The sequence below is a fragment of the Abramis brama genome (assembly GCF_963993115.1).
Source record: "Abramis brama genome assembly, chromosome: 14".
Classification (NCBI taxonomy): Eukaryota; Metazoa; Chordata; class Actinopteri; order Cypriniformes; family Leuciscidae; genus Abramis; species Abramis brama.
Window position 1 is genome coordinate 23,584,066 of NC_139976.1, and position 25,218 is coordinate 23,609,283.

At 37.1% G+C, this 25,218-nt stretch overlaps 1 pseudogene across 1 annotated transcript in view; it reads right to left on the minus strand.

The window, feature by feature from the left end:
• LOC311096537 (baculoviral IAP repeat-containing protein 2-like) overlaps positions 1-15,881 on the minus strand; it is a 53,771-nt pseudogene extending 37,890 nt beyond the window's left edge. Inside the window, exon 1 of the transcript in view lies at positions 15,840-15,881. The product of the transcript in view is annotated as a baculoviral IAP repeat-containing protein 2-like (transcript). The remainder of the gene's footprint in view (positions 1-15,839) is intronic.
• Between the last annotated feature and the right edge of the window lie 9,337 nt (positions 15,882-25,218).

Below are 25,218 nucleotides of genomic sequence, written 5' to 3' on the forward strand. Positions count from 1 at the left end.
AATAATATTTCACAATATTACTGTTTTTGTTTGTATTTTTAATCAATAAATGCAGCCTTGGTGAGCAGAAGAGACTTCTCCTAAAAACATTAAAAATCTTACTGACCCCAAACTTTTGAACAATAATATATATATATATATATATATATATATATATATATATATATATATATATATATATATATATATACATATATATGTATGTGTGTGTATGTATGTATGTATATATATATATATATATATATATATATATATATATATATATATATATATATATATGTAAATATAGCTGCGAGCAGCGATGGAGGGCCCAAGCCGGCGGTACCGCCACCCCAGTGCCTTTAGGTAACTAAAGGCACCGGGGTTGCGGTGCCACCGGCTTGGGCCCGTAATCGCTGCTCGCAGCTATATTTAGGGCCCAAGCCCTGAAAGGGCGAAGGCCCTATTGTTTTCGGTAGGATTATTATTATTATTATTATTATTATTATTATTATTATTATTATTATTATTATTTTGTAAACCTTTCGGCCACTTTTGGGGCCCTTAACATGCTCGAAAACTCTTGAAATTTTGCACACAGGTCAGAACCCGCGGCCATCAGGGCCGGACTGAAGCTGGTACCCGGGCGTGGCAGGGGGGCTCGACAGCGCCCCCTGGAACGGGATCCGAACACTTGTCCATAAATCAGACACGCTTGCATGTAATAATATGAAACTCGGTACACATATAGAACTCATCGGGCCGAACAACTTTCGTGCTCTAAGTTTTACGCCAGCCCAACAGGAAGTCGGCTATTTAGGGTTGTTTGGAAACGCATGCTGTGGAATTTAATGTACTCCTCCTAGGGAATTCATCGATTCGCCTCCAAACTCGGTGTGCATGAAGTCAAGACATTGAGGATGCTAAATTGCGGACGGATTTTTGATATCTCGAACGGTTTGGCCGTGGCGAGGAAACGAATTTATGGCGAAAAAATGAAACAGGAAGTGTGTTATAACTTCTGCATACATTAACTGATCTTGATGAAACTTCAGCAGTGTGTTCGTTGTAAGAGGCCGATCGCACAGATGTGACTATTGTGAGTCAAAGTTATAGCGCCACCAACAGGCAGCAGGAAGTACATCACTATTAAAATGCTTTGAAATCACTGTCTTATTTTTACCAGATTTGCTTCAAACTTTATGTGTACAATGTAGACACACGGCAGATGTAAACCTGTGAAAGGATTATTGATATCTTAGATACTGTTGCCGTGGCAACGCATCAAACTTTAATATTCTTTTTTTATGCTTTTGAGACTCTTAACATACTTGAAATTGCATGAAACGCGACAGACACATCACATTTATTATCCAGTAGACATGTGCAAAGTTTCAGAAACGGGCGTGGTGAGGGGCTCAGTAGCGCCACCTTTAGTCATAAGTGGGGGTGTTAGTTTTATCAACAGCAACAAAACTTGGTATGTGTATTGTTCTCATCAAGACGGACAACTTTCTAATTTACATGAACCATCTCTGACCAACAGGAAGAGAGATATTTTGGTTTGAATGTGGATTTTCTGAAGAATTTTCTCTCCCTCTCTGTGTCTGTGTGTGTGTGAGGGGAGGGGGGGATTTGACTATTGCTTTTATATTGTTAATCAAGGTTTCAGGGGCTTTTGGGGTCCTTAACGTGCTCAAAAACTCTTGAAACTTTGCACACAGGTCAGAACCCACGGCCATCAGGGCCGGGCTGAAGCTGGGACCCGGGCGTGGCTGGGGGGCTCAACAGCGCCCCCTTGAACGGGGTTCTAAAACTTGATCCATATATCAAACACGCTCGCATGAATTAATATGAAACTCGGTACACATATAGATCTCATCGGGCCGAACAACTTTACCCCGGTCAAGTTTTACGCCAGCCCAACAGGAAGTCGGCTATTATGGGTTGTTTGGAAAACGCTTGCTGTGGAATGTGAAATACTCCTCCTAGAAAATTCACCGTGCCCCCTTCAAACTCGGTGTGGATGTAGTCAAGACATTGAGGATGCTAAATTGCGGACGGATTTTTGATATCTCGAACGGTTTGGCTGTGGCGAGGAATCGAATTTATGGCGAGAAAAGAGAAACACGGAAGTGGAATAACTTCTGCATACATTAACTGATCTTGATGAAACTTCAGCAGTGTGTTCGTGGTAAGAGGCCGATCAGATGGATGTAGCTATTGTGAGTCAAAGTTATAGCGCCACCAACTGGCAGCAGGAAGTGTGTCACTTTCAACATGCTTTTGACAAAAGTGGGGGGGTTAGTTTTAACTACAGTAAAGAAAAAATAGTTTGTATATTGTTCTCATCAAGCCGGACAACTTTCTAATTTACATTCAATAGCTCTGGCCATCAGGAAGTCAGATATTTTGGTCTGAATGTGGATTTTTTTGCAAAATCAGCCTCTGAATTTTTAGCCACTCCTCTTAAACTATTTATTTTATTCGTACCAAACTTTTTCAACATGATGAAACTACATTAAATATGCTAAATTGTGAATGGATAATAAATATCTCAAACGGTTTTGCTATGGCGAGGGATTAAATAATGTCCAAAAAGGAAACACTAAAAATCTTCTAAAAATGTAATTATATACCATTTATTTCTATATAAAAGTATACAAATATCACAACTAAACCCATTTTATTCTGTTTTTGCAATTCAAGAAGAATGAAAAAGTTAAAACAGGCTATTTAGTGCTATTTGGTTCAACAAAAAAGCAAACATAGGGCTATACTGCCCTCTTGTGTCCAAAAGGACATCAAAATAGTATATAAAACTTTTTACCAGGTAGGCCAATATTGTATTTAAATATACATGTATTAGGTATGTGTCTGAGGATATTTTCCCACCGGTTAATCGACGTGTGACACGAGTGGGTGCTTTTAAATCGCTAATATAATAGTGTAAGAAAAATAATGATAATGTTGCACACACAAATCACACACATGTGGGAAAGAATGATGCTTTTAAACAACACTAAACCGCCATTAGGTGTCGCCAGGCATCCATCTTAATAAGCGAGTCATTGATTCATTCGTTCAAACGATTCGTTCGAATGAGTCGATCATGATTAAGACAGATGTTTATGGATTGATCATTCAATCTTTGAGTCAACCGATTCGTTAAAAATGCTGAATCGTTCAGTTATGAGAAAACACGTGATGCGTGATGGTTCTGCCGTGATCTTTGTTTAACTATTTTCGCTGCTGAAACAGAACAAAAACAGTCAACATTGCATCTAAAATGTAAGTGACTTAATTGTAACTGTTTATTAACCTGTTGTATGAAATCTAGGGGTGGGAGAAAAAATGTATTCTTAGATGCATCGCGATGCGGACGTGGACGATTCTGAATCGATTCACAAATGTCAAAAAATCGATTCTCTAAAAAAATATTTTTCTAATAACGTAATATTGACGGAAGGCAAAAGGCGGAACTCTAAGCGGACGTGCGTGCAGTCTGTGGCGCGCACATAACAGAGAAGTTTCTTCTGCTCACCAAGGCTGCATTTATTTGATTAAAAATACAAACAAAAACAGTAATATTGTAAAATATTATTCCAATTTAAAACAGCTGCTTTCTATTTTAATATATTTTAAACTGTTATTTATTCCTGTGATCAAAGCTGAGTTTTCAGCATCATTACTCCAGTCGTCACTGTCACATGATCCTTCAGAAATTATTCTAATATGATGATTGATACTCAAGAAACATTCATTATTATTTTAAATGTCGAAAACAGTTGTGTACAGTCTTTGATGAATAGAAAGTTCAAAAGAACAGCATTTATCTGAAATCTAAAGCTTTTGTAACGTTAAACACTACCGCTCAAAAGTTTTGGGTTAGTAATAATTAAAATTGTATTTTTTGGGGAAATAAATAAAATAAATCAGTACTTTTATTTATGAAGGATGAGTTAAACTGATCAACAGTTACAGTAAAGACATTTATAATGTTAAAAATATATATATTTGAAATATATGCTGTTCTTTTGAACTTTACATTCATCAAAGCATTTTGAAAAAAAAAAAAATCTGTACACAACTGTTTTCAACATTGAAAATAATAATGAATATTTATTGAGCATCAATCATCATATTAGTATGATTTCTGAAGGATCATGTGACACTGAAGAGTGGAGTAATGATGCTGAAAACTCAACTTTGATCACAGAAATGAATTACTATGTAAAATATTTAAAAATTGAAAACAGCTGTTTTAAATTGGAATAATATTTCACAATATTACTGTTTTTGTTTGTATTTTTAATCAATAAATGCAGCCTTGGTGAGCAGAAGAGACTTCTCCTAAAAACATTTAAAATCTTACTGACCCCAAACTTTTGAACAATAATATATATATATATATATATATATATATATATATATATATATATATATATATATATATATGTATGTGTGTGTATATATATATATATATATATATATATATATATATATATATATATATATATATATATATATATATATATATAAATATAGCTGCGAGCAGCGATGGAGGGCCAAAGCCGGCGGTACCGCCACCCCGGTGCCTTTAGGTAACTAAAGGCACCGGGGTTGCGGTGCCACCGGCTTGGGCCCGTAATCGCTGCTCGCAGCTATATTTATTAGGGCCCAAGCCCTGAAAGGGCGAAGGCCCTATTGTTTTCGGTAGGATTATTATTATTATTATTATTATTATTATTTTGTCAACCTTTCGGCCACTTTTGGGGCCCTTAACATGCTCGAAAACTCTTGAAATTTTGCACACAGGTCAGAACCCGCGGCCATCAGGGCCGGACTGAAGCTGGTACCCGGGCGTGGCAGGGGGGCTCGACAGCGCCCCCTGGAACGGGATCCGAACACTTGTCCATAAATCAGACACGCTTGCATGTAATAATATGAAACTCGGTACACATATAGAACTCATCTGGCCGAACAACTTTCGTGCTCTAAGTTTTACGCCAGCCCAACAGGAAGTCGGCTATTTAGGGTTGTTTGGAAACGCATGCTGTGGAATTTAATGTACTCCTCCTAGGGAATTCATCGATTCGCCTCCAAACTCGGTGTGCATGAAGTCAAGACATTGAGGATGCTAAATTGCGGACGGATTTTTGATATCTCGAACGGTTTGGCCGTGGCGAGGAAACGAATTTATGGCGAAAAAATGAAACAGGAAGTGTGTTATAACTTCTGCATACATTAACTGATCTTGATGAAACTTCAGCAGTGTGTTCGTTGTAAGAGGCCGATCGCACAGATGTGACTATTGTGAGTCAAAGTTATAGCGCCACCAACAGGCAGCAGGAAGTACATCACTATTAAAATGCTTTGAAATCACTGTCTTATTTTTACCAGATTTGCTTCAAACTTTATGTGTACAATGTAGACACACGGCAGATGTAAACCTGTGAAAGGATTATTGATATCTTAGATACTGTTGCCGTGGCAACGCATCAAACTTTAATATTCTTTTTTTATGCTTTTGAGACTCTTAACATACTTGAAATTGCATGAAACTCGACAGACACATCACATTTATTATCCAGTAGACATGTGCAAAGTTTCAGAAACGGGCGTGGTGAGGGGCTCAGTAGCGCCACCTTTAGTCATAAGTGGGGGTGTTAGTTTTATCAACAGCAACAAAACTTGGTATGTGTATTGTTCTCATCAAGACGGACAACTTTCTAATTTACATGAACCATCTCTGACCAACAGGAAGAGAGATATTTTGGTTTGAATGTGGATTTTCTGAAGAATTTTCTCTCCCTCTCTGTGTCTGTGTGTGTGTGAGGGGAGGGGGGGATTTGACTATTGCTTTTATATTGTTAATCAAGGTTTCAGGGGCTTTTGGGGTCCTTAACGTGCTCAAAAACTCTTGAAACTTTGCACACAGGTCAGAACCCACGGCCATCAGGGCCGGGCTGAAGCTGGGACCCGGGCGTGGCTGGGGGGCTCAACAGCGCCCCCTTGAACGGGGTTCTAAAACTTGATCCATATATCAAACACGCTTGCATGAATTAATATGAAACTCGGTACACATATAGATCTCATCGGGCCGAACAACTTTACCCCAGTCAAGTTTTACGCCAGCCCAACAGGAAGTCGGCTATTATGGGTTGTTTGGAAAACGCTTGCTGTGGAATGTGAAATACTCCTCCTAGAAAATTCACCGTGCCCCCTTCAAACTCGGTGTGGATGTAGTCAAGACATTGAGGATGCTAAATTGCGGACGGATTTTTGATATCTCGAACGGTTTGGCTGTGGCGAGGAATCGAATTTATGGCGAGAAAAGAGAAACACGGAAGTGGAATAACTTCTGCATACATTAACTGATCTTGATGAAACTTCAGCAGTGTGTTCGTGGTAAGAGGCTGATCAGATGGATGTAGCCATTGTGAGTCAAAGTTATAGCGCCACCAACTGGCAGCAGGAAGTGTGTCACTTTCAACATGCTTTTGACAAAAGTGGGGGGGTTAGTTTTAACTACAGTAAAGAAAAAATAGTTTGTATATTGTTCTCATCAAGCCGGACAACTTTCTAATTTACATTCAATAGCTCTGGCCATCAGGAAGTCAGATATTTTGGTCTGAATGTGGATTTTTTTGCAAAATCAGCCTCTGAATTTTTAGCCACTCCTCTTAAACTATTTATTTTATTCGTACCAAACTTTTTCAACATGATGAAACTACATTAAATATGCTAAATTGTGAATGGATAATAAATATCTCAAACGGTTTTGCTATGGCGAGGGATTAAATAATGTCCAAAAAGGAAACACTAAAAATCTTCTAAAAATGTAATTATATACCATTTATTTCTATATAAAAGTATACAAATATCACAACTAAACCCATTTTATTCTGTTTTTGCAATTCAAGAAGAATGAAAAAGTTAAAACAGGCTATTTAGTGCTATTTGGTTCAACAAAAAAGCAAACATAGGGCTATACTGCCCTCTTGTGTCCAAAAGGACATCAAAATAGTATATAAAACTTTTTACCAGGTAGGCCAATATTGTATTTAAATATACATGTATTAGGTATGTGTCTGAGGATATTTTCCCACCGGTTAATCGACGTGTGACACTAGTGGGTGCTTTTAAATCGCTAATATAATAGTGTAAGAAAAATAATGATAATGTTGCACACACAAATCACACACATGTGGGAAAGAATGATGCTTTTAAACAACACTAAACCGCCATTAGGTGTCGCCAGGCATCCATCTTAATAAGCGAGTCATTGATTCATTCGTTCAAACGATTCGTTCGAATGAGTCGATCATGATTAAGACAGATGTTTATGGATTGATCATTCAATCTTTGAGTCAACCGATTCGTTAAAAATGCTGAATCGTTCAGTTATGAGAAAACACGTGATGGTTCTGCCGTGATCTTTGTTTAACTATTTTCGCTGCTGAAACAGAACAAAAACAGTCAACATTGAATCTAAAATGTAAGTGACTTAATTGTAACTGTTTATTAACCTGTTGTATGAAATCTAGGGGTGGGAGAAAAAATGTATTCTTAGATGCATCGCGATGCGGACGTGGACGATTCTGAATCGATTCACAAATGTCAAAAAATCGATTCTCTAAAAAAATATTTTTCTAATAACGTAATATTGACGGAAGGCAAAAGGCGGAACTCTAAGCGGACGTGCGTGCAGTCTGTGGCGCGCACATAACAGAGAAGTTTCTTCTGCTCACCAAGGCTGCATTTATTTGATTAAAAATACAAACAAAAACAGTAATATTGTAAAATATTATTCCAATTTAAAACGGCTGCTTTCTATTTTAATATATTTTAAACTGTTATTTATTCCTGTGATCAAAGCTGAGTTTTCAGCATCATTACTCCAGTCGTCACTGTCACATGATCCTTCAGAAATTATTCTAATATGATGATTGATACTCAAGAAACATTCATTATTATTTTAAATGTCGAAAACAGTTGTGTACAGTCTTTGATGAATAGAAAGTTCAAAAGAACAGCATTTATCTGAAATCTAAAGCTTTTGTAACGTTAAACACTACCGCTCAAAAGTTTTGGGTTAGTAATAATTACAATTTTATTTTTGGGGGAAATAAATAAAATAAATCAGTACTTTTATTTATGAAGGATGAGTTAAACTGATCAACAGTTACAGTAAAGACATTTATAATGTTAAAAATATATATATTTGAAATATATGCTGTTCTTTTGAACTTAACATTCATCAAAGCATTTTGAAAAAAAAAATCTGTACACAACTGTTTTCAACATTGAAAATAATAATGAATATTTATTGAGCATCAATCATCATATTAGTATGATTTCTGAAGGATCATGTGACACTGAAGACTGGAGTAATGATGCTGAAAACTCAACTTTGATCACAGAAATGAATTACTATGTAAAATATTTAAAAATTGAAAACAGCTGTTTTAAATTGGAATAATATTTCACAATATTACTGTTTTTGTTTGTATTTTTAATCAATAAATGCAGCCTTGGTGAGCAGAAGAGACTTCTCCTAAAAACATTAAAAATCTTACTGACCCCAAACTTTTGAACAATAATATATATATATATATATACATATATATATATATGTATGTATGTATGTATGTATGTATGTATATATATATATATATATATATATATATATATATATATATATATATATATATATATATAATATAGCTGCGAGCAGCGATGGAGGGCCCAAGCCGGCGGTACCGCCACCCCGGTGCCTTTAGGTAACTAAAGGCACCGGGGTTGCGGTGCCACCGGCTTGGGCCCGTAATCGCTGCTCGCAGCTATATTATTATTATTATTATTATTATTTTGTCAACCTTTCGGCCACTTTTGGGGCCCTTAACATGCTCGAAAACTCTTGAAATTTTGCACACAGGTCAGAACCCGCGGCCATCAGGGCCGGACTGAAGCTGGTACCCGGGCGTGGCAGGGGGGCTCGACAGCGCCCCCTGGAACGGGATCCGAACACTTGTCCATAAATCAGACACGCTTGCATGTAATAATATGAAACTCGGTACACATATAGAACTCATCGGGCCGAACAACTTTCGTGCTCTAAGTTTTACGCCAGCCCAACAGGAAGTCGGCTATTTAGGGTTGTTTGGAAACGCATGCTGTGGAATTTAATGTACTCCTCCTAGGGAATTCATCGATTCGCCTCCAAACTCGGTGTGCATGAAGTCAAGACATTGAGGATGCTAAATTGCGGACGGATTTTTGATATCTCGAACGGTTTGGCCGTGGCGAGGAAACGAATTTATGGCGAAAAAATGAAACAGGAAGTGTGTTATAACTTCTGCATACATTAACTGATCTTGATGAAACTTCAGCAGTGTGTTCGTTGTAAGAGGCCGATCGCACAGATGTGACTATTGTGAGTCAAAGTTATAGCGCCACCAACAGGCAGCAGGAAGTACATCACTATTAAAATGCTTTGAAATCACTGTCTTATTTTTACCAGATTTGCTTCAAACTTTGTGTACAATGTAGACACACGGCAGATGTAAACCTGTGAAAGGATTATTGATATCTTAGATACTGTTGCCGTGGCAACGCATCAAACTTTAATATTCTTTTTTTATGCTTTTGAGACTCTTAACATACTTGAAATTGCATGAAACTCGACAGACACATCACATTTATTATCCAGTAGACATGTGCAAAGTTTCAGAAACGGGCGTGGTGAGGGGCTCAGTAGCGCCACCTTTAGTCATAAGTGGGGGTGTTAGTTTTATCAACAGCAACAAAACTTGGTATGTGTATTGTTCTCATCAAGACGGACAACTTTCTAATTTACATGAACCATCTCTGACCAACAGGAAGAGAGATATTTTGGTTTGAATGTGGATTTTCTGAAGAATTTTCTCTCCCTCTCTGTGTCTGTGTGTGTGTGAGGGGAGGGGGGGATTTGACTATTGCTTTTATATTGTTAATCAAGGTTTCAGGGGCTTTTGGGGTCCTTAACGTGCTCAAAAACTCTTGAAACTTTGCACACAGGTCAGAACCCACGGCCATCAGGGCCGGGCTGAAGCTGGGACCCGGGCGTGGCTGGGGGGCTCAACAGCGCCCCCTTGAACGGGGTTCTAAAACTTGATCCATATATCAAACACGCTCGCATGAATTAATATGAAACTCGGTACACATATAGATCTCATCGGGCCGAACAACTTTACCCCAGTCAAGTTTTACGCCAGCCCAACAGGAAGTCGGCTATTATGGGTTGTTTGGAAAACGCTTGCTGTGGAATGTGAAATACTCCTCCTAGAAAATTCACCGTGCCCCCTTCAAACTCGGTGTGGATGTAGTCAAGACATTGAGGATGCTAAATTGCGGACGGATTTTTGATATCTCGAACGGTTTGGCTGTGGCGAGGAATCGAATTTATGGCGAGAAAAGAGAAACACGGAAGTGGAATAACTTCTGCATACATTAACTGATCTTGATGAAACTTCAGCAGTGTGTTCGTGGTAAGAGGCCGATCAGATGGATGTAGCTATTGTGAGTCAAAGTTATAGCGCCACCAACTGGCAGCAGGAAGTGTGTCACTTTCAACATGCTTTTGACAAAAGTGGGGGGGTTAGTTTTAACTACAGTAAAGAAAAAATAGTTTGTATATTGTTCTCATCAAGCCGGACAACTTTCTAATTTACATTCAATAGCTCTGGCCATCAGGAAGTCAGATATTTTGGTCTGAATGTGGATTTTTTTGCAAAATCAGCCTCTGAATTTTTAGCCACTCCTCTTAAACTATTTATTTTATTCGTACCAAACTTTTTCAACATGATGAAACTACATTAAATATGCTAAATTGTGAATGGATAATAAATATCTCAAACGGTTTTGCTATGGCGAGGGATTAAATAATGTCCAAAAAGGAAACACTAAAAATCTTCTAAAAATGTAATTATATACCATTTATTTCTATATAAAAGTATACAAATATCACAACTAAACCCATTTTATTCTGTTTTTGCAATTCAAGAAGAATGAAAAAGTTAAAACAGGCTATTTAGTGCTATTTGGTTCAACAAAAAAGCAAACATAGGGCTATACTGCCCTCTTGTGTCCAAAAGGACATCAAAATAGTATATAAAACTTTTTACCAGGTAGGCCAATATTGTATTTAAATATACATGTATTAGGTATGTGTCTGAGGATATTTTCCCACCGGTTAATCGACGTGTGACACGAGTGGGTGCTTTTAAATCGCTAATATAATAGTGTAAGAAAAATAATGATAATGTTGCACACACAAATCACACACATGTGGGAAAGAATGATGCTTTTAAACAACACTAAACCGCCATTAGGTGTCGCCAGGCATCCATCTTAATAAGCGAGTCATTGATTCATTCGTTCAAACGATTCGTTCGAATGAGTCGATCATGATTTTTTTTTTATTTTTATTTTTTTTTTTATTAAACATTACACAGCATTAAAGCAATACAGATAGACATGGGGAAAAAAAACTAAACAAAAAAGACAAAAAAGATACACAGACACAAATAATTTGCCAGGGTAACAAAAAAAACAAAAACAATGCAATGCATTTACCTTAAGAGGACAAAAAGGATGAATACAGAGATACAGTTTTCATTGCTTTGGGATTAACAGAGTTTTGGATAGTTTCCATGTATTTGTCTAGATCATCTTTGAATAGAGAAAAGAGAGGTTTAGAGCCAGTAAATTTTTGTTTATGTATGTGAAATTTAGCTAGTAGGAAGCACAAATTAATTATGTAATACTGTCCTGTTCTCTCTCTTGGGTAGTCAAACAAGCCAAAGAAAACATCTTTAAAACAGAAAGAAAAGTCACTTACAAAACAAGATTGGATAAAAATTAACAAATCTGACCAAAATTTCTCAGTGTGGGTACATTGCCAAAACAAGTGAATGACATCTTCCTCAGGAGAGTGACAAAAACAGCAATTCACTTCAATTTCTGACTTATATTTCCTAAGAAAGGCTTTGGTTGGGTAACATTTGTGGATTAATTTAAATGTTATTTCTTTTACTTTATTGGTAAGCAGATACTTATGAGGCAAAGACCATACTTTTTCCCACGGTAAATTCTCTACAATATTATTCCAGTATGGTATTACATAAGGAATTGTCATTATTTCTTTCTGGAAGAGTGCTCTGATTTTATAATTTCTTTTTTGTTGCTCTACAGAAAAGCACACATTTCCAATCATTGTGTCAGTTAGGTTCAAAGAGTAAGTGCATGGCCATGGAAATGTAGAACCTTGCAACAGAAAAGACACTCCAGAGGGAATTGCATTGAAAACAATAGCATATTCATTAGCAGTTATAGGAATTTTATATTTCTGTAAAAAATCTAAATAGTTGTAAAGTCTGCCCTGTGAATTAAAAAGCTGTCCAACTAAAAGAAGGTCGTTTTTGAACCAGTTGTCAAAAAAAAGTGATTTATTCTTGTAGAGAATATCCTTATTGTTCCATAAGTAATATCTGTGTGGGGAAAAGTTGTGTTTGTATATTAGAGACCATGCCAAGAGCATCTGCTTATGAAAATTAGAGAGTTTGACAGGGATCTTTGTAACATTGTAATTACAAAGTATGAGAAAATTCAGGCCACCTACTTTTGAGAAAATATAATTAGGGATGATATTCCAAAGTGAGGAGGGATTATTAAGGAAATGTTTAAGCCAATTAATTTTAAAAGTGTTGTTTAAAGTAGTAAAATCTAAAAAATCCAACCCCCCCTGTTTAATTGAATTCATCAGAACTGATTTTCTAATAAAGTGGGTTTTATTTTTCCAAACAAAATTATTTAACATGCTATCAACCTTTTTTAATGTTCCTTTATCAACCTCCAGGGAGAGAGCTGCATACGTTAGTCTTGACAATCCTTCAGCTTTAGAGAGCAGAATTCTTCCTCGTATCGACAAGTCTCTCTGCAGCCAAGAATTGAGTTTCTTTTGGGTTTTCATTATTAGAGGATCGAAATTTAGTTTACTTCTTGTTTTTTGGTCTTTATTAATTACAATTCCTAAGTATGTTACTTGATCTTTCACAGGGATATTGCATATAGAGGGAACATTACAGCTTTTGATTGACATTAACTCACATTTTTTAATATTTAGATACAGACCCGAAGCTCTGGAAAAGGAATCAATCAATCTTAAAGCTAAAGGGATTTGAGAGGCGTCATTCAAAAACAAAGTGGTGTCATCAGCCAGCTGGCTAATAATAATTTGTCTATCGTCAATTGTAATACCTTGTAAATTACTACTGGAAATATGAAGAGCTAAAAATTGCGAAGCAAGCAAGAATAAATATGGAGATATCGGACAGCCTTGTCTTACTCCACGTGACAAATTGAATCTTGGTGAGGTTCCGAATTTTAATTTAATAACACTATTATTATTTCTATACAATGTCCTGATGGCTCTACAAAACGAATCTCCAAACCCAAATTTGGTAATGGCTTGAAAAATGAAATTGTGCTCAAGTGAGTCAAAGGCTTTGTAAAAGTCTAGGAAAAGCAAATAGCTATCATTAGGGATGAGTTCTTCGTAATCTAAGATATCTAGGACTAATCTTACATTATTCGTAATGTGACGTTTTTCCATAAAACCTGATTGTGATTCATCGATAATACAGTTAAGGACATCTTTAATTCTTTTTGCTAAAATTAAAGCTAGAATTTTATAATCATTATTCAAGAGGGTTATCGGTCTCCAATTTTCTAAACATTCTTTATCTTTATTTGGTTTGGGTATCAAAGTGATGACCCCTTGAGTCATGCTTGGTGGAAGTGTTTCCGATTCCAGACTTTCTTCAAACACTTTTAGTAAGAAAGGGGATAAGCTCTCTGCAAACATCTTATATAACTCAGAGGTTAAACCATCACTGCCGGGACTTTTATTATTTTTTAAACTCTTAATAGCCTGTAGAATTTCTGATTGGGATATATCATTATCACAAGCTTCTTTATCTTCTAAAGGAATAACTTTATTATGATTAATAGATTCAAAAAAAGATTTGGCTGAATTGGCACAATATATTGACGTATACAAGTCATTATAGAATTTGGAGCAAAAAGAAGCTATTTCCCTAGGATTCTCCAGAACTCTATCGTTTGTACGGAGACGATCAACCGAAACATTCGCAGCATTGGATCTTTCCAACCTAAAAAAGTAGGCTGAATTTTGCTCTCCTTCTTCCAGCCATTTTTTCCTGGATCTAACATAGGCTCCTTTAGCTTTGGATCTATAGAGGTCATCTAATTTACTTTGAAGTTTGGAATATTCAATGCTTTGAATGTCTGTCAATGGTTCCTTAAATGAAATAGCAGATAGTTGTGAAAGAACTTCATCCTCTATTGATCTATTTTGCTTTGCTATATTACTTCCAAATTTTCTTAAGAATTTCCCTAATTCATATTTTAAAAGTTCCCAGTTACTTCCAAAAGATTTTTGTGATTTAGCCCTTTCCCAGTAAATTTGGATTAGTTCAATAATCTGTTGTTTGGCCTTTTCATATTTAAGGAGGGAGCTATTTAATTTCCAGAATGAAGGCTTGCAGGCATTAATTACGATATTTTGCGATAAATTAACTAAAATGTAAATGGCATTATGGTCAGTAAGTGGGCTGTTACTAATATTAATAGAGATATTATTGCTACACAATGTTTTAGAAATCAACCAATAATCAATTCTGGACTGCCTTGAATGGTCTTTGTTACTCCAGGTGTACTGTATTACATCCGGATACATTTCTCTCCAGATGTCAACTAAGTCAAATTTATCCATAAATGCTACAAGATTTGAGTTTGGGGAAACTGTTTTTCTTGGTGGGTGCCTATCTAGCATGTTATTCATTGCAATGTTAAAATCACCACCTAAAAGCAGAAAAGCAGAAGGATATTTGCCTAAAGCATATGAAAGTTTTTGATCTAGGGTGTTAAAGAAAGCACAGTTTTCTGTAACAGAGTTGTAACCATAGATGTTGACAATAATCAACATAAAATGATTGACAACTACAACCATTAGCAAGAAGTGTCCTGAAGGATCAATACTGGTTTCCAAAATGTTACCATTAAAATTATACTTCATAATTCCTACTCCCGCAGAATGTTCTGACCCATGTGACAACCAAATATCATTGCCCCACTGTGACCTCCAAAATTTGGCATCTTTAGATGTAGAGTGACTTTCCTGGAAAAAACAGAAATCTACTTTGTGCCTCTTAGAAAACAAAAATAAGGCCTTCCTCTTGATATTATTTTTCAAACCCCTGGCATTTAAAGAAAATAAAGACAAAGACATACAAAATTAAACAAGAGTATATAATACCTAAAGAACTAGGTATGAAACAGGATATCAATTAGAACATAAGAAACTAGAATAACACAAAAAATGCAGTAGTTCGCCTAACTCTGCAACATTATATAGAACCAGAAGTAACGAGTACAAGGGCATGAGTAAAAGTCTTTTTCGTTTTGTTTCTTTCAACCCTTTTGTCTGTTCTATCTGACTTTAGATCCTCTTTCAGTTATCAAGTTTTTGGTACCTTAATTCTTCAGAACGAGCACTCTAATTGACAGAAAGGTATAGTTTCAAAAGTAAAATTTCCGTATTTATGACCATTGTCATAAACTAATAATATTCCAAATAAAATAAAATAAAAATTGCGTTAAAGATTCAGCATGAGCAAACAAGATCAAGCTAAGTAGCCAACTACAAAAATATATCCTCTGTCTGAAGAGAAAAAAAAAAAAAAAAAAAAAAAAAAAAAAGAGAAAAAAAATTCGTGCTGCCTACCCGAGAGTACCAGTGGTGTGTTGAAGCTTCGACGAGGATGCCACAGCATCATTCAGCCTTGCTGATCATTTGCAGAAATCTTTTTACCGTCAACATATGCAAAGGGTCCTCTGAAGCCTGCTCTCTTCCCCTCCTTTCTTGCTCGTTCCACAAGTGGCCAAAGTTTGTTCCTGGCGTCTTTGGTGCTTTGCGTTAAGTCTTCAAAAATTCTGATTTTCCTTTCTTTGAGAATGGCCGCGGTTCTGGCATCCCTCCAGATTTGATCTCGAACGTTGCGCGACAGAAATTGCACGATGATGCGACGGCTTGCGCGAGCTCCCTCAGCGCGCGGGCCCAGTCTGTGGGCGATGTCGAGCGTGTAGACGAGCTGGTCTGCGATCTCTGGAGAAACTTTGCCGAATAAATCGATTAGAATTTTCCGAACATCTTCTCCTCGCTGCTCCTGAATACCGGACACTCGCAGATTCCACCTCCTTTTATAGGCATCCAGTTCCTCGCATTTATCACGTAGCACGCAGTTTTCCTTTTCCAGTGATTCCACCCTGTTCTGCAACGAGCTCACCTTGCCTGATACCTCTTCAATTTGATTGCTCATAAACTCAAGCGCCTCAGTCACACTGTTTAACGAGGCCGTATTGACTTGAACGGTCGTCTCGAGGGATTGCATTCGATTCATAAATTCCAACTGCATTTTTTCCACTCTCTCCAAAACTTCCATCAGGTTCGAATTAGAGACCATCTGAATATCCGACGCCGCTCTTTCACCCAATTTTGATTTTTTGGCAGGCTGTCGAGGAGTTTCAGGAAGGGGAATTTTACATCCTGATGTATTCTTAGCGTCATTCCCTTTGAACGAGGCATCCAGAGATTTCTTCGCGTATGAGTGCATGGCACCTCGAGTAGGCTTATCTTCTTCCATCGCGCTCGTTGAAAAGTTAGAAAAACAAAAGAACGAACAAAGACTTTCTCAGATCAGTAAATAAATTATTACTTTGTGCCCTTTTACATATTAAGTCTTTTGTCAACTATATAATTAATGCAGAGCTTCGGCACAGGGATGTTACTCAGTCGCCATCTTGGCCCGCCCCCCGATTGAATGATCCTGAGTCGATCATGATTAAGACAGATGTTTATGGATTGATCATTCAATCTTTGAGTCAACCGATTCGTTAAAAATGCTGAATCGTTCAGTTATGAGAAAACACGTGATGCGTGATGGTTCTGCCGTGATCTTTGTTTAACTATTTTCGCTGCTGAAACAGAACAAAAACAGTCAACATTGCATCTAAAATGTAAGTGACTTAATTGTAACTGTTTATTAACCTGTTGTATGAAATCTAGGGGTGGGAGAAAAAAATTATTCTTAGATGCATCGCGATGCGGACGTGGACGATTCTGAATCGATTCACAAATGTCAAAAAATCGATTCTCTAAAAAAATATTTTTCTAATAACGTAATATTGACGGACGGCAAAAGGCGGAACTCTAAGCGGACGTGCGTGCAGTCTGTGGCGCGCACATACCAGAGAAGTTTCTTCTGCTCACCAAGGCTGCATTTATTTGATTAAAAATACAAACAAAAACAGTAATATTGTAAAATATTATTCCAATTTAAAACAGCTGCTTTCTATTTTAATATATTTTAAACTGTTATTTATTCCTGTGATCAAAGCTGAGTTTTCAGCATCATTACTCCAGTCGTCACTGTCACATGATCCTTCAGAAATTATTCTAATATGATGATTGATACTCAAGAAACATTCATTATTATTTTAAATGTCGAAAACAGTTGTGTACAGTCTTTGATGAATAGAAAGTTCAAAAGAACAGCATTTATCTGAAATCTAAAGCTTTTGTAACGTTAAACACTACCGCTCAAAAGTTTTGGGTTAGTAATAATTAAAATTTTATTTTTTGGGGAAATAAATAAAATAAATCAGTACTTTTATTTATGAAGGATGAGTTAAACTGATCAACAGTTACAGTAAAGACATTTATAATGTTAAAAATATATATATTTGAAATATATGCTGTTCTTTTGAACTTTACATTCATCAAAGCATTTTGAAAAAAAAAAAAATCTGTACACAACTGTTTTCAACATTGAAAATAATAATGAATATTTATTGAGCATCAATCATCATATTAGTATGATTTCTGAAGGATCATGTGACACTGAAGAGTGGAGTAATGATGCTGAAAACTCAACTTTGATCACAGAAATGAATTACTATGTAAAATATTTAAAAATTGAAAACAGCTGTTTTAAATTGGAATAATATTTCACAATATTACTGTTTTTGTTTGTATTTTTAATCAATAAATGCAGCCTTGGTGAGCAGAAGAGACTTCTCCTAAAAACATTAAAAATCTTACTGACCCCAAACTTTTGAACAATAATATATATATATATATATATATATATATACATATATATGTATGTGTGTGTATGTATATATATATATATATATATATAAATATAGCTGCGAGCAGCGATGGAGGGCCAAAGCCGGCGGTACCGCCACCCCGGTGCCTTTAGGTAACTAAAGGCACCGGGGTTGCGGTGCCACCGGCTTGGGCCCGTAATCGCTGCTCGCAGCTATATTTATTATTATTATTATTATTATTATTATTATTTTGTCAAGGTTCCGGGCACTTTTGGGGCCCTTAACATGCTCGAAAACTCTTGAAACTTTGCACACGGGTCAGAACCCGCGGCCATCAGGGCCGGGCTGAAGCTGGTACCCGGGCGTGGCAGGGGGGCTCGACAGCGCCCCCTGGAACGGGATCCGAACACTTGTCCATAAATCAAACACACTTGCATGTAATAATATGAAACTCAGAACACATATAGATCTCATCGGGCCGAACAACTTTCGTGCTCTAAGTTTTACGCCAGCCCAACAGGAAGTCGGCTATTATGGGTTGTTTGGAAACGCATGCTGTGGAATTTAATGTACTCCTCCTACAGAATTAATTAAATCGCCTCCAAACTCGGTCAGCATGAAGTCAAGACATTGAGGATGCTAAATTGCGGACGGATTTTTGATATCTCGAACGGTTTGGCCGTGGCGAGGAAACGAATTTATGGCGAATAACGAAAACAGGAAGTGTGTTATAACTCCTGCATACATTAACTGATCTTGATGAAACTTCAGCAGTGTGTTCGTGGTAAAAGGCCGATCACATGGATGTGACTATTGTGAGTCAAAATTATAGCGCCACCAACTGGCAGCAGGAAGTGTGTCACTTTCAAAATGCTTTGAAATCACCCTCTTATTTTTACCCGATTTACTTCAAATTTTATGTGTATAATGTAGACACACGGCAGATGTAGACCTGTGAAAGGATTTTTTATATCTTTAATACTGTTGCCATGGCAACGCTTCAAACTTTAATATTCTTTTTTGATGCTTTTGAGACTCTTAACATACTTGAAATTGGATGAAACTCGACAGACACATCACATTTATTAGCCCGTAGACATGTGCAAAGTTTCAGAAACGGGCGTGGTGAGGGGCTCAGTAGCGCCACCTTTAGTCATAAGTGGGGGGGTTAGTTTTATCAACAGCAACAAAACTTGGTATGTGTATTGATCTCATCAAGACGGACAACTTTCTAATTTACATTAACTATCTCCAACCAACAGGAAGAGAGATATTTTGGTTTGAATGTGGATTTTCTGAAGAATTTTCTCTCCCTCTCTCTGTGTCTCTGTGTGTGTGAGGGGAGGGGGGGATTTGACTATTGCTTTTATATTGTTAATCAAGGTTTCAGGGGCTTTTGGGGTCCTTAACGTGCTCAAAAACTCTTGAAACTTTGCACAAAAGTCAGAACCCCCTGCCATCAGGGACGGGCTGAAGCTGGTACCCGGGCGTGGCAGGGGGGCTCAACAGCGCCCCCTTGAACGGGGTCCCAAAACTTGGTCCATAGATCAAACACGCTTGCATGAATTAATATGAAACTCGGTACACATATAGATCTCATTGGGCCGAACAACTTTCCCCCAGTCAAGTTTTACGCCAGCCCAACAGGAAGTCGGCTATTATGGGTTGTTTGGAAAACGCTCGCTGTGGAATGCGAAGTACTCCTCCTAGAGAATTCATCCAATCCCCACCAAACTTGGTGTGCATGAAGACAAGACATTGAGGATGCTAAATTGCGGACGGATTTTTGATATCTCGAACGGTTTGGCCGTGGCGAGGAAACGAATTTATGGCGAGAAAAGAGAAACACGAAGTGGTATAACTTCTGCATACATTAACTGATCTTGATGAAACTTCACCAGTGTGTTCGTGGTAAGAGGCCGATCAGATGGATGTAACTATTGTGAGTCAAAGTTATAGCGCCACCAACTGGCAGCAGGAAGTGTGTCACTTTCAACATGCTTTTGACAAAAGTGGGGGGGTTAGTTTTAACTACAGTAAAAAAAAAATAGTTTGTATATTGTTCTCATCAAGCCGGACAACTTTCTAATTTACATTCATTAGCTCCGGCCATGAGGAAGTCAGATATTTTGGTCTGAATGTGGATTTTTTTGCAAAATCAGCCTCTAAATTTTTAGCCACTCCTCTTAAAATATTTATTTTATTCCCACCAAACTTTTCAACATGATGAAAATACATTAAAGATGCTAAATTGTGAACGGATATTGAATATCTCAAACGGTTTTGCTATGGCGAGGGATTAAATTAATGTCAAAAAGGAAGCAGGAAACATCTCATAACTTCTAAAAATGTAATTATACACCATTTATTTTTATATAAAATTATACAAATATTAGAACTAAACCCATTTTATTCTGTTTTTGCAATTCAAGAAGTATGAAAAAGTTATGAACAGGCTATTTAGTGCTATTTGGTTCAACAAAAAAGCAAACATAGGGCTATACTGCCCTCTTGTGTCCAAAAGGATATCCAAATAGTATATAAAACGTTTTACTAGGTAGGCCTATCGTATTTAAATATAAATTTATTAGGTATATGACTGTGAGGATATTTTCCCATTGGTTAATCAATGTGTGACACAAGCGGGTGCTTTTAAATCGCTAATATAAAAGTGAAAGTAAAGACGTCCGCACAGACATTGATAATGGTGCACACACGTTGGAAAGAATGATACTTTTAAACATAACACTAAACCGCCATTAGGTGTCGCCAGGCGATCGTCTTAATGAGCGAGTCATTAATTAATTCGTTCAAACGATTCGTTCGAATGACTGAGTCATTCATGATTGAGACAGATGTTTATGGATTGGTCATTGAATCTTTGAGTCAACCGATTCGTTCAAAATGCTGAATCATTCAGAAATGAGAAAACAAGTTGCTGTGAGATGCGCGATGGTTCTGCTGTGATCTTGGTTTAACTATTTTTGCTGCTGAAACAGAACAAAAACAGTCAATATTTCATCTTAAATGTAAGTGACTTAATTGTAACTGTTTATTAACCTGTTGATGAAATCAATGTCGCAGTTTCAATCGTGATTGTATTCAGGAAACACAGCCTACTCGTCAAGTGAGGTTGCTCTTATCATATGTTATAAAATATATAAAAACTCCATATTTGTAATTTTTATAGTCAGTATGTTGTTAACTGGGTTTCTTTTTTGTGTGCTGCGCTCAGTTGTTTACGTTTCTCCTGGAGAAGCTGCACGAGCCTCAGCAGCGCAACCTTGTTACCATTGATCAGTAATACATTTATTATCAACTGTTGATTGCAACTTAAAATTAATGTAATATAATTAGAATAATCTCTCGTTTTAGTGATTCCCAAGTTATTTTTTGTCATTGACGTTCTAATCAGGCTACTATGGTCGGGCAAGCTAAACTCTCTTTCAGGTAGGCGGCCTATACTATGTATGTGACAGTGAGAATATAATTTTACCACCGGTTAATCGACGTGTGACACCGCTGGGGGCTTTTGAATCGCTAACTTAAAAACGAAAGTAAAATATGTTCGTCCGCACTGACATTGATTATGGTTGGGAGCAGAGCGAGCTTTTTCAATGAATTCCTATGGAAGTAGGAATGAATGCCCGTGCAGCCGTGAGCATTTTATTTCAATTTTAAAGTTAGCACCATAAAGTATATTTTTATGTCTCCACTGTTCAATCATGCCCACGACACACACACACACACACACACACCAGCATTGCAATCTTGACATCACAGCCTGTCCATTATAGTCTTAATAAAATATAATTATAAAATAGTCAACCTAACATATTAAAATTACACTGCTCTGTTTAAATAGTCAGTAGTACAATTTGTACCATTCACGGTAAGCAACGCTCCACTGTGATGTTTCCAAGCACATTTTTGCATGTGTGAAGAGGATGATTTTTTCCGTCGATATTGGAACACAAGTGAAGTACAAAGCCTATAATAAAGAATAGTTTAGCATCCAAATACATCGCAAATGTTGAAACATTTTGATTCTAATGAGAGGGTTACGTGAGCCCAACACTGCTTACTTTCATTTTTATTTTTATATTACATTTAAAGGATTTGTTGTGGAATATTTTGAGTGTATCATAAAATCAGAATAAGGTAAGACAAGTAATATTTTCTGTCTTTTATATTGTGGGGGATATATATATATATATATATATATATATATATATATATATATATATATATATATATATATTTTTTTTTTTTTTTTTTTTTTTTTTAAGTGTGTATATATATATAATTTTTTTACATTTTTTTGTAAGTGACAAGTCAGAGAATACTAGTCTGATATATATATATATATATATATATATATATATATATATATAAATATAGCTGCGAGCAGCGATGGAGGGCCCAAGCCGGTGACACCGCCACCCCGGTGGCTTTAGTGTAACTAAAGGCACCAGGGTGGCGGTGCCACCGGCTTGGGCCCGCAATCGCTGCTCGCAGCTATATTTATTAGGGGCCAAGCACCGAAGGTGCGGAGGCACCTATTGTATCTGTTCCCGTTCTTATTATTCTTCTTCTTCTTCTTCTTCTTCTTCTTCTTCTTCCGCCATGGGAGTCTATGGCAGCCCATAGAACCGATTGCGGGAAAGTTGTTTTGGTTTGACATTCTGATAGAGGACCGTCTCAACATTAAATACACCAATTTTGGTGTTTCTAAGTCATTCCCTCTAGCGCCACCACCTGTCCAAAGTTTCACTTTTATTTTGCTAATAACTTTTGAACCGTAAGGCCAATCAGCGAAATTCTTTTTTCCTCTGATTCCTGAGCTCATGGCGATTCGATTGCACCCTATGACGTCATTTGCCGTCATAAAAATATGGCCGCCATCTTGAATTTTCAAAAAAAGCTACTTTTTCGAACTCGTCCTAGACGGTTTGTCCGATTTGCACGAAAATTGAACCAGATCATCTTCAGGTAGTGCTGACAAAAAGTTATGGAATTCAAATGGATTCGTCAAACCGTTTTCGATAAACGCACGAATACATTTTACGTAGCGCTAGCAAAAACAGTCGTAAGGCCGTATCTCCGCAACGGTTTATCGTATTCAGACCAAACTTGGTACTTGTACTCACAAGCATGACCTGAGGCTACATGCTGTGTTTCGGCGCAGCGCCACCTACTGGTCCGGAGATATGAAAAATGGCTATTTTTGCTTATAACTTCTGAACAGTTTGTCCAAAAATCATACAATTGGTCTCGTTAGATTCAGGGCAACATGCCGAGTCGACTGATATCCAATTTTGCCATATCGGTCATTTTGGCTGTCGGCCATTTTGAATTTTGTGCTAAAATTCTGTATTTTATGAACGCATGAACGGATTGTTACGAAACGTGGTATGGGTCATCAGCACGATGCCCTGAATGAGCCTGAGAAGTTTCGAAACAGCGCCACCTAGTGGTGAATTTTTTTTTTCAAATGCTTATAACTTTGGGTGTGGTCGACTTATTTTCACGAAACTCATCTTTTTAGACTCCTGAATCGTTGCCGAGTCCTACGATACCAAACATGCTAGGTTTTGCATTACGGTTTGTGTAGCGTTGTGATTTAGCGCTTAAAAAACATTTGGCTATATCTTTGAAACCGCTAGTCCGATCGAGACGAAACCACCGTCAGAAGTTTGGAAACATAGGTCGATAGGTATACGCCAATGCCCAAATGCGAAAATATTGATGTTTAGGGGTACTAATTTCCAATCAAAGTCATGTGTCAGTCATTTTTTTCGTGTTTTTCCATATAAATGTCTATAACTCCGAAGCGAATTGAGATATTTTCACCAAAATTGACACAAATATGTATGGGCTCACTCTGAGGACACGTAAAAAAAATTGTGGGACTGAGCCTCTTGGTGGCGCTATAACAGAACAAAACATGAAATTCCCATTGACTTCAATACAGTTTTGTGAAATAAAATGCTATACTAAACAAATGCATTGGTGTAATATTACGAAACTCAGAATGTGCCATCAGCTCCATCCCCTGAAGGTACCCAAAATATTTCGAGACAGCGCCACCTAGTGGTCAAAAGTTATAACAAAATTTTCAAAAAGGCTAATAACTTTTGAATAAATCTGGCTATTGAAATGCCACTGGTCTTAATAGATTCCCTGGGTCAAGCCGAGAACATAGATACCAAGTTTTCCTTATTTGGCCAAACTTCCTGTCCGCCATCTTGATTTTCATTCAAAACCTACTTTTTCGAACTCCTCCTAGACCGTTTGTCCGATTTTCACCAAAATCGAATCGTATCATCTCCAGACTGTGCCGACTAAAAGTTATGGATTTCGTGTCGATAGACGAAACCGTTTTCGTATAGCGCAGCAGCAAAGTTGAGGCATGATGCCAAAAGCACTATTCAGGCTTTATCTCTGAAATCCCTTGAAATATTGACACCAAACTTTGTATATGTCATTGTCACTTCACTCTGACCACATCACATCAGTTTTGTAACTGCTCCACCTATTGGTCGAAAGTGATAATCCATTAAATTATATTCTGAATTACTTTTTATATGATTTTTCAGCCATTTCGCCTAAAATCCTCTCTAAATGTCTTTAATTGCTCATTGTTGCAGTTGGTCTGACACCTTCAGCCATGTTGGCATATCCTGTCATCTGCTTGCGCTTGGCCCCGATAATTGCTGCTTGCAGCTATATTTATTATTATTATTCTTCCTTCTTCCGACTGGGTGTCTATGGCAGCCCATAGAACCGATCGCGGGAAAGTTGTAATGGTTTGACATTCTGATAGAGGACAGTCCCAACATTAAGTACACCAATTTTGGTGTGTCTAAGTCATTCCCTCTAGCGCCACCAACTGTCCAAAGTTTCACTCATGTTTATGCTAATAACTTTTGAACCACAAGGGCTAGAAACAAAATTCTTTTTTCCTCTGATTCCTGACCTAATGACGATTCGATTGCACCC